At 38.8% G+C, this 10,697-nt stretch overlaps 1 pseudogene; it reads left to right on the forward strand.

Moving 5' to 3' along the window:
* Positions 1 to 9,342: 9,342 nt before the first annotated feature.
* Positions 9,343 to 10,140, forward strand: LOC148292345 (uncharacterized; annotated as a pseudogene).
* Positions 10,141 to 10,697: the final 557 nt, after the last annotated feature.

Here is a 10,697-nt window from a genome sequence, read left to right on the forward strand (position 1 = left end):
AGCGGCTCTACTGTGCCAATCAGCACGTGGAAGCACTGCAGAGAAAAAATGAGGACCATGTGGAGTTGCTGCAGATTCTACAAGTGCGAGAAAATAGAGGCAAGCCATGATGATGATGGAGATGAAGAAGATGAAGAAGATGATGATGAAGATGATGATGATGTTGTTATTTTGTTATTTTGTTATTTTTTTTTTTTTTTGTTTTTTTGTTTTTTTTGTTTTTATGCAATGTTTGAATTGAAATAAAGTTTGTTTTTAACACTCAGAGAAAAAAAACTAACTAACTAACCATACCACGTAAATAAATACATAAACTAACTTAACAAAACAAAAACAAAGACTTAACAGAAAAGAAAACAAAGAAAATAAAAAAAAAAAATAAAAAAAAATAAAAAAAAAAAAAAATAAAAACTTAATTTAAAAACACACGAATATACAAGCAACTCATGGATGACCAGTTAAGGGCCTCAGAAAACACAGCCAGGGGATCCGGGAAGGTTGGAGGGGTCACAATGGTCCCGCTTAAAACCCAAACTTCTTAGACACCGAAGGTGTCGCCTATAGAACTCCTAGACACTGTATTGACGGAAGTGCTCACTGGAGTTACCATAAGTCAGCTCATATGAAAAATCTTTTTAAAATTTTTAAGATAAGAAACAAAAACAAATTAAGATAAAATGGAACAACAAACCATAAACGAAAATGAACTAAGTACTCTAAACAAATTCAAACAAACAACATAAATTGTTGTACTAAAAGAAACAAACCAATAAACCAAAGAAAAACACAAACAGCACTTTCTATCACCCGTTTATCACCATTTGGACAGATTCGTTTCTATGTTTTTCAGCTTCGACCTCTGTTCAGTTTTTAGGCTATAACTTTCCAACCGTAAGTCCAAATTTTACGTTCTTTATATGGTTGGATTCAGCACAGAAAAACAAAGAACTCACCGCGGACCAAAAGGTAAACACAATGACGGAAAGAAACATAATTCAAAGAAGAGAAAGGATTGAAATGCTCCCCCTTGAAGCGATTAGGTCGAATGTGATGCACTTGGAGGTCGCGACTTCTCCCATTGCTCCACACTTCCCATTCTTATGATTGAGGTTGCCATCTCTCTCCATTTTTATTAAGCTATCATAAATTGCTAAAACAAACACACAAACTTGAAATGGAATTAAAAGGATTAAGAAATAAAAACTAAAATGAAAAGGAAAATCAACACACATCCAATTCCATGCTTCAAAGCAACAAGCACCAATGGGTTGTGTAAGCTGGGACTTAAACCCAGTTCTCTTGCTTGTTGGGCAATTGTCCTTTTCTGTTGGACTACAAACACAACTTGTCCATTAACGTCATTAACTTTAAAACTTGAAATTGTCTAGAAAAACATGAAAATGAAAAATAAAAATAAAACAAGTAGGGAAAAGAAATAGAACCAAACTATGTTGCCAATCCCCGGCAACGGCGCCAAAAACTTGTTGTGTGGATACCAGCTGCACCAAAATGGATTCAGCTGCATCCTCAACTTGTGATACTCGCAAGTGCACGAGCCGTTCGGTAGTATAGCGTATGTAAGTGCGAGGTCGATCCCACGAGGATTGGTGATTGAATGATTCAATTCATTTTCCCTACACAAAACAGAAATGAAAAAGAAGGGAAATAAATAAAACAAGGAAGAAATAACTCAAGCAAATAAGTTCCCAAGTTCAATTAGATTAATGGATTGATTCTAGCTAAAGTATGATTAAGCCATGGTGTGTGGTCATAACCTTGTGTTCCTAATTCCCTAATTTGATCATTTGTTGTCTAACCTAAAATTAAGCATTAGGAACCCATTAAGCATAGAAGAACAATTTAAACAACCAAGCATGTATCTAATCCCTGTTGTCGAATGTCCATACATACTCTTCCTATTCATAGTTCAATTCGAATTAAAGCATGGTGTCTACTCTTAATTCAAACCAAGATAGCTAACATGCAAGCCTAAATGGTGATCAATCATTCAAACTAGCATATTAACTTATAAGCATAATGAATAAGAACAAAAACCATAATTGAAACTTGGAAACTTATCAAACTTGAATACTTAAGAAAGAATGTACATTACAAGAAAAATAAATTACAACTAAGAAAACATTAAAGAGAGACTAAGAGAACTTTGAGGAAGAAAGGAGAAGTGTTTGGGAAAAGTGTTTGAGGACATGGAGGCTTTTTGGAGAAGAAAGTAGAAGTAGAGAGTTGTTTGAGAAAGTGTTTGGAGAACATGGAGAATGTTTGTGAACTTGGAGACTTTGGGAACTTAGGGAGTGGAGAGAAAGGTGTTTGTGAAGTGTTTGAGACATGGAGACTTTTGGAAGAGAAGGGAAATGTGTTTGGGAAATTTGGAGAAGGGAGGAGAAGTGTTTGGAGAACTTTAGAGATGGGAGAAGTGTTTGAGAGATTTGGAGAAGAAAATTTAGTAGAATGATCTTATTACAACAATTGAGAACTACAAAGGAAACTAAGAGAATTTGAGGGAGAGAAGGGAAGGGAGCTCTAGAGAAGTGTTTGAGAGCTCCCCCCCTTGGGGTGTTATTACAAGCTTAGAGAACTTCCCTATTTATAGGCCTAGGGGAAGTGAAAATCAGAATTCAATAAGACTAATGCATACAACACTTGAATTATAAAATCTGAAATGGTTGATGCACTTGTATTAGAAAATCTGAAATGGGTGATGCACTTGTATTAGAAAATCTTGAATTGGTTGATGCACTTCACCACTAAATCCCACCAGCAGCCCTAGCTCATCTTCATGTCACCATGACCAAGCTTCCAACCAGAAATGATAGCTCATACCTAGCTCACCATGACCAAGCATCCAACCAGCACATGCTGAGGTCAGCATGACCAGCAACTTCAAGGGCTTACAACTTGGGCTTCTCTGAATCAAATTAGGACTTTAAGCACTCTAAATTGAAGTTCAGAATGTCTTCTTTCCAGCCATATGTTATTTGGGCCAATCCAAGGTCGGAGGAAGAAGTTAAGGCCGAAACAAATTGCTAACTCATTTTCCGCGCTGATAAGATCCATCCTGAGCATGGTTCTGTGTTTGCTAGGTAACGGACTCCAGATTTATCCAATGGGGCTGAATTTTGGATATGTTATAGTACACACCAATTGGAGCAACTTTCATGAAGAATGTGGCCTCATCCGAGCTATGTAGGTTGCTGAAACAAAGCTTGCAATATGACCTACGGAACTGGACTGGCAGGGGGCTGTAGCCATAATGAATTTGTCTTTAAGCTCTTCATCAATTCATCCAAATTAGGCCTTAACATACTTGAATTGCATGAATTATGTTCTCCAAAGCCATCATTGTTACCTAAAGCTCAATTAACTGAAAGATAAACACAAAAAGGATTAAAAGCACAAGTTTAACTCAAAAACATAACCAAATTATAAGCTAGAAGGGTAAGAAATAATATACAATTATGAACCGATCAACTACTACAGCATCGACCAATTCAGCAACTCCCAAAATCAAACCCTTTTAGTCCATGGTAATCGCCTAAAATGAGAGAAACATCCACCAAACTATAGGTATTTTGCTTTTGAACAATAGAGCTTCTCAAAAAGTCGCATATACCCTTCAAAACTCAGTCACGTGGCCATCGCGTGATCAGAAGTGACGAAATCTGTCACGGATGGACCATCTTGATATAAAATAAAGAGTTTAAGGACTGTTCAAATGAAAATTTTAGTTGGTGGACCAAAATGATACTGGAGCAATACTTGGGGGACCATTTTGGTCATTAACCCTTTAGTTGAATATAGTGGACAACTTTATTTGAAGAATTATGATTCTATTTAACAGCTAATGGTTGAGATTATTATTAATCAAAAAGTTGGGTGATGGTTTTTTAATCATGGATCATAATTTTTTTTTGTGTCAAGAAGTATTTCAAAGAGGGCCTCATCCTCCGAACTAAGAATGAAAAGGAATATTCTTTTTTTAAGACGGTGTCACAATAAGTGATTGTTTTGTTGTTGTTACCAACTATGAATGAATTTTGAAGCTAAATTTTTTTTGTTTTGTTTATAAAATGCGTAACAATAGATGACAGTTAAATACGAATAACATCAATTACAATCTTTACTAACTCCCATGGTTCCATTTTATTCCATTCAATTGGATTGTTCATTCCAACAATCAAACATTTCTTTAACTATTAATGACGTGGATGCCAAGCCTCTACATTTAGGTCTTGTACATTTATTCACATTTTGCACAATCTAAACCACTATAATAATCTAACCGTGTATTCACCCACTTACGTACTTAAAGTGAGAGAAGTTATGAATCAAAGAAATGAGAATTTACAAATGGGTATGAGATCAACTACCGCTAATTAAGCCTGAGCACGGATCGGTTCGGAACAGTAGAGGACTTTTCCGTTAACCAAATCAAAGTCTTCGATAGACCAATTTCTCTTATGTTAACCAACCATTAGAACCTTTAATCATTCGGATTGGTTAACCCCTTGTTTTGTCTGGATTTATTCGGTACGCCGGTAGTACCATTTACAAAAAACATACTAATTATGTAATCCAAATTAGGCCAAAATGGATTAAAAACAAGTATTCCAAATTCAAAAAAGAAAAACCTTGAGAATAAAAGCATTTATTACTAATGCTAGTTGAAAAACTCCAAATAAGCATTTAAAAAAATGCCCAATAGACAAATATATGTCAAAATGAAATATGGGAGGACGGTGGAATTCAAGCATGTGGACTAAGATCCTAGGATGAAGGTTTTTGTAAAGGAAAATACAAGTGGAGGTTTTCAGGGACGGACTCACAGTTGGGTCAATGGGGATAAACGACCCTATGGACTCCATGGAAATAAGTTTGAAGGTGCTCTTGAGCTGATTGTATGACCCCCATGAAATGCCCTTCACCTATTTGATATTTGGTCTAAAAGAGCTGACTGTATGACCCCCATGAAATGCCCTTCACCTATTTGATATTTGATATTTGATATTTGGTCTAAAAGGTCTAAAAGTGCAACGTGCTTTTTTTTTTTTAAAATTTAAATTTTATTTTAAACACGCTGGCCAAAAAGGCATCGTTTTGGCCTAGCGTTTTGTTTTAACAACACGCTGGCCAAAACAACGTCGTCTTGCCCCATCGAATATTTTTTAAAACAATCTGGCCAAAAGGACGACGTTTTGGTCTAGGTCTTTAAAAAAAATAAAAATAAAACAGTTCCAACCATTCCAAAACCCCTCCACCCAATCCGAACCTCTCCAAAACCCCATTCTTTTCTCCTCAACCCTAAATCCGCAATCTCCACCCCCCCAAACCTTTAACCCCCCATCTCCTCCATTACCACTGCTGCCAACAGTGCCACCACCAAAAAAAAAAAATTGGACTTTTACACTATGACCTTTTGAGGAAAGATTCTTGGGTCCGTCACTGGAGGTTTCCATAAGAAACTAATGTGGCATTCTTAGCAGTCCAACTGTACCTAATATTTCCAATAGCCAGTAAAAACCAGCCAACAGAACAACCGTTTCTGTAGCACGGATGAGTTGTTGGACTTCTAATGAAGTGGCCGGATTCGGCCTCAAGACTGGTCCCCTAGCGACTTCCGTAACATCTTCGACTAACACGTGGTCATGGCCAACGGTCGTGGCTCGGCCGGGACCATTTTGCTCTTGTTGAGCGGTCAGAACATTTTGTGGCTGAGTATTCATAGGGAGTGAACTAGCCATGCTTGTCTCTGATTCCGATCGAAATCTAGATTCTTCAAATACTCGATCTCTTCTAGGATTCCCCCTAGTATTTACGACCATACAAAACCTAGTGGTTCCACTGGGCGTGCCAAATTATATTTCCCTCTTTTCGGCCGAGGCGGCCGATGAAAGGAACTTTTGGTCCTTCTTCTTTTGAATGCGGGGCGTGCCACCACCAAGCCACAAATTTGGGCTTGAATGGAATGTGAGTAGATGGATGTATTGCGCTTCTAACTTCTGATCAAACGATTGATCGGCCAAGCAAGGAACCTTCTCTTGGCCTAGGTTCTTTCACTTCCTCTGGCTCGAGGATGGTTAGGCTTCGTACGGATGGTTATGTGATTTTTAGGGTTTTAAGTAAAAATAGTGCAATTAAACTCAATATGCGTTTAAACGTAAAGACAAGAATTGAAGTGTGATAAAATAAATCAAAGCGATAAATAAAGCGAGAATGAAAGAAAAGTGATAAGAACGATAAGAATAATAAACTAAAATAAACTTGAAATTAAACTTAATAAAAGTGCGATAACGATGAAAGGTAAAGCAATTCAAATAAACTTCAATTTAAATGACAAGAAAATATAACTTTGACAAGAATTTAAACTTACATTAGGAAAAGGAAGAACTCGCTACACTAGGTGCTTGAAAAGTAAAATCCTAAGTCTAGGAAAAGAAAAGTGCATGACGAAAGATAGGTTTGACTATTTGATGTTGTGTCTCTTTTGCCTTCGTTGAGCAAGGTTTATTTAGGGCATTCGTCAGCCCATGGGCTGGCTATTGAATGGCCAAAGGTCAACTCTTTTAAAATTTCTTTCCTTTCGAGGCCCCCCTAAATCCGTGGGATTGCATTGATGAAGATATTCTAATTTGCTTGATTCTTTCTTGCTTCGGAACATTCGGAATTATTATCAACCTCCTTGATTTCTTTCCTTGTGAAGCCTCCTCCGTGTGCATATACTCTTCCGAAAATCCTGGGCTCAAATTGGTGTCTTAGGCTTGGACCTTCAATCTTTGGAATGGCATGAGGATGCCCTTCATAACTTTCGAATTCCTGGAACTTGGTCCGCCGAGGAACCTCATTTCATCTTTATATTCATTCATATATATATATAACAAGCAGTTGCAAACAAACTCTCCAAACCTAACGACACCCCAACCGCAATTAGATCAAGACTCTAGCTGCTCTAATCTTGACCGCCAAAACTATGGGACTCCAGCCCAAAAGACCCAGTCGCACAACACTCGGCCGTGATCTGCAACAATCCTGACCGCGAACTCTAGCAGTCCCAGCCTCCAAAACCCGGCCGAGATCTCCAATCGCAATTCCGGTCGCTCTCCAGCCCTCCTAACTCCATCCCAGCTGCTCCAGACCAAAAAACTCGGCTGCATGCTCTTTGGGCACCTCCAGCCGCAATTCCCACTGCCTTCACATCTCCAGCCACGCTTGAAACAAAGCCCAGCCTCAATCAAACAAGGCCCGGCCGCAAAAACCCAGCAGTTCCGGTGGTGCCCAGCCGCACCTGGCTGCCCAGCTCCATCCGGTCGTGCCCTGCGATTCAAAACCCAGCCGTGACTCCACAAACTCCAAATCCAGCCACATCGAATCTCTAGCTACTGCCCAACCATATTTTGAACACAGCCCGGCCGCAACAACCATTCAAAACCCGACCGTGATTTTCCAAAGCTCTCAGCAATTTCGGCCGTGACGGCCAGTAGTTCCAGCCGTGTTCTCGCAAGCCCCCTAACTCCTCCGACTGCTATTCTTCTCCTGCCCGGCCAGCTTTCGTGCCCGAGTTAGGTGGATTTCTACCACCCCCAAACACATACTAAGCACTCAATATGCACCGTCGAAGCCTCATCAAATCTGTGTCAAACACCTTTGTCTAAGTCCAAGGGTGATCTACAATTTGCTAAACTCTCATTAGTCTCCCCCTATAAAAAGCCCTCTCCCGTCTCTCCTTAAACCCACCCTTTGCTTCTCAATCTGCCTCTTAAAAACACCCACAATTTTCTCTGTCTTCATTTTCTCTTTTAACTCTCTCTTTCTCTCTTTCTAATGGCTCGATCAAGCGATGTCCTGTTTGCAATTGATTGTACTTTCTTTTATCGAGCTGCTCTGCTGCCTATTGTTTTTATTTATTTATTTATTTTTATTTAAAAACCTGAAAATTAAGTGGAACGACGTCGTTTTGACATTTGAAAAAAAAAAAATTGAAGCGTTGGGCGCTGCGCAGCAAGCTTCTTGCTTGCTCCTGGCTATGGCTGCTCCCTCTTTGGGGCATTTCATCAAACACCTTCTAGGCATTTGCAGGGGTCAAGTTCTTGGCCTCCTATGGTGGATTCGCCACAGGCCGGAATCACTCGAATGAGCTCTAGGAAGTTTTGAGAAAAACCAGGCAGTTTCTTGCTTTTTCCTGCGACAACGATGGTTGTTGACAGCGGCTGAGGGGTGGGGCTGGTAGAGGGAGCGGAGCTGGTTCTTTTGGGACCAGTGTCCCTCAAAATGGGGGTCAGAATTGGACTGAGCCCACTATGTGTCCACGGACTCATCTCGACATGATCTACGCAATAGTACCATTCATTTTCCCAATATCCTTCCGGATTAAAAAGTGACCAAAATACCCCTACTCCCGAGAGCAAAATTGTAATTTTATAATTAAATAATTTAAATAGTCAATAAAATTAGGGTCGGGGCATTACACAAACATAGTGTGTTCTCTCACAAGTATCATTTTCCGCTCCATCAGCCTTGTTTGCTGCATTTCCACATTTTTCGTCTTTTGTGTCATCATTGATAAGCATTGTTATTTAGCCATTGATGTGGCTATCACTTACTTGTTGTCTATTGGAGCCATTGCCCTTGAGCTATATGCTATCGCTGCACTAGTTCTCACAGAGTGGACACAATATTGGTTAAGCAAGTATAAACATTGGTTAAGCCAGCCTAAATATTGGTTAATCAAGCGTCTACATACGCTTGCTCCACCTATGTATCAAGCAATCTCTTACTTCCAGTTGAAATTGAGCTATGAAAAAGGGTGGTCTGGAACCATGACACAATTCAATCTCATTTGTTTTTGGGAGATTCACTATTATACCCAATATAGGAGCCTAAATTATAAAAAAATCCTATATGAAGTGAACTTTAGAAACACACCCAAAACCCATTTACAACATAACAAAAATGATTTTAACTTTTTTTAATTTACAAAACTGCCATTGATTTCTTAAAACAAACCCAACCCCAAAACCTCATAAAACGGCCCAAAATACTCAATAGGGCATCAAAGTAATTTAATAATCAAAATTAAATTCAATAAGGCCAATTGTCAATTTTTGGGTTTTTTTTGGGCTTGTTTATAGAAATTAAATGGTGTAGGGTTTATTTATAATTTTAGTGCTAAGATTGGGTATATGACAAGATTGGGTATATGATGAAATATCTCTTGATTTTTGTCTAAAAGAGAAGCCCGTAAAGTTTGGTGGAATTCAAAAGTTCATTGGCACCTATGACATTTGGGAGAAGTACCGCTATTCAACTTTAGAGGATGTCCCTATCAAAATGAAACAGTTTATCCTTGAGCAACTCAAATTTGCTCAAAGCGAACATCATATATTACCCAAGTCTTGAGTTCGAGAGGTGATCAAGTGCTAAAGAAGACAAATTATGATGACAAATAGAATTGGAGCTTGGTTCAAGTACCTTTCGACCATAGCATTCTTCTGTGGCACATAGCTACTATACTGACCTAGAAAAATATCCGGCGATCCCTACTCCCGATTCGAAATACAGTTTCAGCAAGTTGGTCTCGAATTACCTGATGCATATTCTCGTGACGCGCCCTTTCATGTTGCCAAAGGGAATTGGGAAAATTAGGTTCAGGGATACGTGTCTGAGGCCACAAAAGTTTTTGAGAAGAGAAGTATCATAAGTGGTAGTAATGGAAAAGGCCGTCCCCATCAAGTGTTGCTTGAGGTGAACACAGAGAGGGTGATTGGGAACAGAAGCAAGACAGTATTGTTTGCCGGGTGTAGGCTTGCAAAACAGTTGTAATCACTTGAAACAGAGGAAAGATGGGTAAATGAAGAGAAATGGGAAATGATAGCTAAGGTGTGGATAGAGATGTTGTGCTATGCAGCAAGCCAATGTGGATGGAATGAGCACGCCCAACATCTTGAGTGAACAGTTTCAGATAAGAGGAGGGGCGCCAAGAATATCTATCGGAACCAGGGAGTGAGTGAGAGTGAGGCTATCTGTCTCAGAGCAGATCTGTTTGTACTTGAATTTATTTTGATTTGCAAAGTAGAGTTTGAATATTTAAGACATGCCTTGCATTTCATGCTAGCTACAACACCAGTACAGTAGTATATCTTGGACAATGTAGTCATGTGTTCATCAGCCAAAATAAATCAATTTGTTTATTTTATTTTATTATCTTGTTTTATTTGAAATATTGAAAATACATGATATTTTTACTTAGTTGTTAGGTATTCTGGATATCCTTTTTGCGTTAAAAGAAAATATTGTGAGGGCAATGCAAATGCAACGTTTCCTTAAATTATTCCCCTGTTTTCCTCTGTTTTAGAACTCTGGGTACATATTTAATTTCACCAATTTATGCAAAATCTTAAGAATATTAGTGGAAGAATTGGGAGAGAAGGGGTTTCAAATCACTGGTTCAATTTATGTATTGTAGCAACAGGCGAAATAGGAGTCTATTACCTGTTCAAATCATGCATCGATATTGTCCCTTCCCACCTTAACCATCTAAGAGGGAGAAGGCTCAATAAACCTCTAGGTGTGAGGTTTCATCACAAAAGGCATCGGTGCAATTAGGAGTGGACCACCTATATATTTGAACGATATATTATTGTTTTATTCTCCGATGTGGGACTTACACATCATGGCTTGTATCG

This window comes from Prunus avium, chromosome 8 (genome assembly GCF_965620075.1).
Source record: "Prunus avium chromosome 8, drPruAviu1.hap1.1, whole genome shotgun sequence".
Lineage (NCBI taxonomy): Eukaryota > Viridiplantae > Streptophyta > Magnoliopsida > Rosales > Rosaceae > Prunus > Prunus avium.